Raw genomic sequence first — 6,199 nt, forward strand, 5'->3', positions numbered from 1 at the left:
CTGGAGGATCCTGTGAGAATGCTCTCCACAGTACTCACAAGGCAAAATTCAGTGACAGGTTTCAGGAGGCTGTTTCTGCCAACATCCTTCTAAAGAACTGGTTTAGCATCCACCAAGATGAGGACTCCTCTCCCTCCTGGCCAGGCTGTACTGGGCCTCTCATGAGCACCATGCCCAGGCATCGCAGGGCTGCCGCCACGAGGGCCGGTGCCCGCCCTGCCCTCTCCCAGGAGCTGCAGTTCTTCCATTGTCTGGATGACCCAGGCCTGACTCCATCCACTGGACTTTGTGCAGTGACTGGTCCCTGTCGTATCCAGGCCTCTGCAGGACACCCTGGGCAGCTCACAGAGGCAGAGGACTGTTGGTTTCCTTAGCAAGCATTGTGGGCAGCAGGTGACAGCCAGTCACGGGTCCCTCACTTCTTCCTGGGCTCTGAGCTACAGTGTTCACCCTCTTCTCTGAAGTAAACACTCAAAAAGAGTGGGACTGAAAACACTTTAGTTTACTGCTTTGTCAAAGTCTATAATAAGCAATCAGGGAAGGGACGCACAGGTCTCCGAGCACCTTTTCTAAGAACAGTAGCTCACAGCCACAGGCTGTGCATCCCTTCTGCTTCCCACAGCGAAGCACCTGTCTTGTGGTGATGTCAGAGGGTCTCCAGTCCATAAAGGAGACTTTCCCCGGATTCTCCTGTAACGGCAGGCAGACGACAAAATGCCAAAGCTCTGCTGGGTTAAAGCAGTTTTATGACAGAGCAGTGTGGTCAAGGTTAAGATGGTGAATTTTGTATTAGGTGTATTTTACCTCAATTTTTTAAAAAAAGTATGGTCTAAAGACTCACTTTCTGAAAGTCTGTTTTAATCTAGCATTATCAGTATCTAAAGGAATGAATAAAGTACAGAGATAATCTAAAGAACATTATTTCTTGCAGTGGAGCATTTGATAATTGTCAAGAGGGTTTAGACTGACATTTGGCAAAATCCTGGAGTGCAGATATCCCATGTTTCTGATGAGGATGGCATGCTCTGTGAAGCAACTATTCAATCCTGGCTCACGAGAGAATCACCCAGAGAGCTTTTAAACCTACAGATGCCACCACATTAGGAGATTCCTACTTCACTGGCCTGTAACATTGGACCCAGTATCATTTTAAAAGTTCTTCAGGTAATTCTTGTGCAGACAGGTTGAGAATTACTGCCTTTAAAAGTCAGAGAGATTGAGAAAAGGCTGATAAATTGAAAAAAAAAAAGTAAGCATAGAAACTTCCCTGGTGGTCCAATGATTAAGAATCCACCTTCCAATGCAGGGGATGGAGGTTCAATTTCTGGTCAGGAAACGAAGATCCCACATGTTGTAGGGCAACTAAAGCCCCTGTTTGTGCAGCAACTACTGAGATCTCAAGTCCCAACTAGAAAGAAGTCCACGCATTGTAACAGCTAAGATCTGACATAGCCCAAAACCATAAATTAATAATTTTTTAAAAGTTAAGCAGTACATACAGGGCATGTGCCTGGATTAGAGGATCAAGGATTGCCTGTGTCTCTCTGATACAGTTTCTATCTTTTAAGCTTAGTCGAATCTGCTTAAATGACAACTTCCTTTGTTTATACTGTAATTGGGTACAACCCTTCAGAGTCTGCAGATCACTGCCACTTGACTCACATAGCCACCGTGTGAGACAGGATGGGTTTATCATCCTTATTTTCCAGGTGAAGGAAATCGTTATTCGGCCTGAAGGCACCAATTAAACGACTAGCCACCGGGTGTGTGTGAGAGGTGAGATAGAGACACCCCACTGATGGCCCGTGTCCTATACTCTCATGACACAGCCCACTGTCACTAGCGTGGGTGAGTGTTCCCCACACCACTGTGGCCCTTGGCTGTTTGGTCCACTAAAGGAACCTGTGCAGTTCTGTGTCTGTGCTGAAGTGTTCTTTTAGGCCCTACACACAGTCTGCACAACAAAATATTAACAGAATACACAAATCTGCTCTGAGAAGCAGACTGTAACCAAAGATGTCAAAGAAGAAAAAAGCACACAGATGGAAGAAAAAAGCACACAGACTCTATTTCCTCAGTGGTCAGATGCACTGTTATATGGTCAAATAAGTTTTAGAAACCCTATGGCAACCCACTCCAGTGTGCTTGCCTGAGCACCTCATGGACAGACAAGCCTGGTGGGCTATATAACCCATGGGGTCGCACAGAGGTGGACACGACTTAGTGACTAAGCAACAACCGCAACCATGTAAACAACAAAGTGTTGCTGATTGTAAGACATTTTGATTTTAGAGATGTTCGCATGTGGAAAAAATAAGTACATTTAAAATATTTTATTTATTAATATTTTTGGCTGTGCTAGGTTTTCATTGCAGCATGCAGAATCTGGGATCTTCAATCTCTGGTGTTGCTTGTGGAATCCTTAGTTGTGGCATGTGGGATCTAGTTCCCCAGATCAGGTAAAAACCCAGGCCACCTGCCTTGAGTCTTAGCCACTGGACCACCAGGAAAGTCCCAATGAGTGAATTTTAGAATCAATAAAATGGGTACTTCTTTTTTTTTATGCTCTGTAAAGAATGTGATCCATATTCCCAGAGCCCGGAATAAAAACAGGGTTGCAGGTACTTCAAGTACCTGCATTTTATGAGTCTGATTTCCTCCGGACTCATAAAATACAGCAATTCCGGCCGTCATTCCTGGGGTCTCCGCAGCACCTCTGCCTCCCGACTCTGCCCTGTGGCAGCCACTTCTGTGAGGCTGCTGACAGTTCTGAGTGATGCTTTCCCTAGGCAGCCTCTGAAAACACTTTAGCTCAACTTGCCCTGGAACTTGCCCTGGAAGTCCCTGGAAGACACAACTCAGTGGACTTAGCGTTCATTTCAAACGCTACACCTGAGAAGTGGAATTCATCACTACCCCCTGCCCACCCCCACCCTTCCCCGTGAACAACTCAGAAAGAATATCATCTTGTCATCTTCGTGACTGAGGCAAGGTTTTGGATTTTCTTTATCTCAAGCCAAGATCCCTGCACTACCTTTAGACATAGGGTGTAGCTCACATCATCAAGCGTGTGTTGAAATGTATAGATGGACTTCAGGACCCAGTAGTCTCTCTCAACTTGGGAGCCCAAGGAAAGCAGCACAAACATGCTCTCAGATCGAGGGCAGCCTAAGCGTGGGAGCAGAGGGGCAGCCCCTGCCCCAGCATCGGCCATTGCTTTTGCTTTCCTCAACTGCCTCCTTGATCACGGGCTGTGGCTGCCCATAATCAGGGGTGCTTATGTGCGGGGTGAGCTGAAGAGCCGTGCTTCCTCTCTGGCCAGCGCTCTCATCCCCCTGCAGTTCCTGAAAGTGCCTACTGCGTTCTGCTTGTATCCTTCCTCCCTCTGCTCAGAATAAGGGTGCCTTCCGAGGTCCCACTCATAGCTGGTTCTTCAGACCTTCCTGGCTATTCTCTCCTGGTCCTCCAGACGCTGCCACACCAGCTGGCCCTTCTCGGATCTCCTCAAGCTCTCTACCAGCGCCATCCTGAGAAAACGCAGACAGTCCCTCATTTGTGCTGGTTCGCCTTTACGATAGTGGGAAAGCCTTCGTAAGGGTCCAGGGGAAACGGGGCCTTTTTTTTGTTTGTTTAAGATTTATTTATTGTCGGCGGCACTAGGTCTCCATTGCTTTCTCTAGTTGTGGTGAGCAGAGGCTGCTCTTCGCTATAGCATCTAGGGCGACTCATCGCAGCGGCTCTTCTTGTTGCAGAGTGCAGGCTGTATTGTGTGGGTGTCAGGATTTCCTGGGCACACCAGCTTAGCTGCTCCGAGGCATGTGGGATCTTCCCAGACCAGAGGTCAAACCTGAGTTCCCTGCATTGGCAGGCGGATTCTCAACCACTGAACCACCAAGGAAGCCCAGAAATGGTGCTTTGAGTTTTGTCTTTTGCTCTCTTCTCGGGCTAGTGATGTGAGGTATGACACCCTCTTGTGATGCGGGGCAGTTGCCGGTCAGCAGCTCCCAGCCAGACACGTGCATAAGCAGCCTGATGCGCTTGCCACCACTTGGTAGCAGACAGCCTTTCTGGTTTTCACTTTCAGTATGATATTCCATAAATTACATACGATATTCAATACTTCATTATAAAATAGGCTTGGTGTTATTGATTTTGCCTAACAGCAGGCTAATGTAAGTGCTCTGAGAACTTTTAAGGTAGGCTGAACTGAAGTCGCTCAGTCATGTCCGACTCTTTGTGACCCCGTGGACTATAGCCCACCATGTTTCTCTGTCCATGGGATTTTCCAGGCAAGGGTAATGGAGTGGGGTGCCATTTCCTTCTCCAGAGGATCTTCCCGACCCTGGGATCGAACCCAGGTCTCCCTCATTGTAAGCAAGACGATTTTCTGTCTGAGCCACCAGGGAAGTCGGCTAGGTGTATTAAATGCATTTTCAACTTACAGTGGGTTTATGGGGACATAATCTCTCCTAAATCGAGGAATATTCACATGATGCTAACCACCTGTCTAATTTTAAGTGTTCTAGTAGCTGCCTGCAGTGCAGGAGACCTGGGTTCGATTCCTGGGTTGGGAAGATCCCCTGGAGAAGGAAATGGCAACCCACTCCAGTATCCTTGCCTGGAAAATTCCGTGGACTGAGGAGCCTGGTGGGTTACAGTCCATGGGGTCGCAAAGAGTCAGACACGACTGAGTGACTTCACTTTCCACTTCACTTTCAGTAGCCTTATTAAAAAGTTTATAAAAGTAAATTTAACAATATATTTTATTTAACCCAATATCCAAAATATCATAATTTCAACATGTAAATAAAATGATTAATAAGATATTTTACAAGCTCTTTTTGTCCCTACTAAGTCTTTGAAATCCAAAGTGTATTTTATACTTAGAGCATGTCTCAATTCAGATCCTAAACTTTCACTGGAAATATTTAACCTGTATCTAGATTAATAAGCATTTACAGTTGAAAAAAATTGAGTCACAATACCCAGATCATCCCAAATATACCTAAAAGATTTCACTGACGGAACTGAGTATCAGCTTAAAAAATGAAGTTAATTAAAATTAAATAAAATGAAGATCTGAGTTCCTCAGTGGCACTGGCCACACTTGAAGCCCTCAGTGGCCACATGTGGCTGATGGATCCCCAATGACTCAGCACAATTCTCAACCATAGGCTTCCTGAGGGTTGGAATTGTTTCTTTGCATTCGAGTCATAATCCCAGCCTCACACAGAGGTACTGAAATGTTTGTTGAATGAGTCACTAACAGAGCTGGGACTTTTAAGAAAGTGAAAAGCAAGAGGAAAACACCATGTTTACAGATCAAAGGCTGATGGGGTCAGTGCTCATCAGGGCGTTTCTCTGGAATGCACTTCCCTCTCTTAAACCCTTTTAGGTTTTAGAGAACCTTCTCCCCAACACCAACCCAGCTCTTGTTTCCACCCTTTCATTTGGCTTCTAAGGCCTTCCAGCGTTTGGCTTTCAGATCCCTAAGGTTGAGGGGTAGAAACAGACTTTATTTCTTTCCCAGATGTTTCCAAAATAGAGTCTCTGCCTTTCCCAGGTCTCAGAGCAGCTGGCAGGCCAAGGGGACAGGAATGAGTGGAGCTACCCTCGCAGCCCCTCAAAGGACCATCCAGAAAGAGTTCTGTGCTCCAGCCACAGCTAAGGCCCATGGGCACTTCCATCCCATCATTGATGGCCCCTCAGGGGCAAGAGAGCAGAGAAGACTGGGGTGGGAGGCATGTCCTCCAGGTCAGTCTCTGCAGAGGGGAGCCTAGTGTACATTTAGGTCCTTTCTTCCAAGCCAGAATGTTCTTCCTGGGAGGTGGGTGGAGGACAGCCAAAGATAGGAGGATTTAAGTTAACTCCATCAAGATCAGTGTGGGAGGAAGTGGTGTTTAGAAGATGAAAGTGAAAGTGGACTGTAGACTACCAGGCTCCTCCGTCCGTGGGATTCTCCAGGCAACAGTACTAGAGTGGGCTGCCATTTCCTTCTCCAGGAGATCTTCCCAACCTAGGGATCGATCCCGGGTCTCCCACATTGCAGGCAGACGCTTTACCATCTGAGCCACCAGGGAAGACTGAGGTCATGTTAATCTCTCCAGGTTCTGAGGGAGTTGTTAATCTTCAAACCCCTCAGTCACGTTACATACTTGAGGGCCATTCTGCCTCAGTGATCAGGAGAAAAAGCTACACG

The sequence above is a fragment of the Ovis aries genome, chromosome 1 (assembly GCF_016772045.2).
Source record: "Ovis aries strain OAR_USU_Benz2616 breed Rambouillet chromosome 1, ARS-UI_Ramb_v3.0, whole genome shotgun sequence".
Lineage (NCBI taxonomy): Eukaryota > Metazoa > Chordata > Mammalia > Artiodactyla > Bovidae > Ovis > Ovis aries.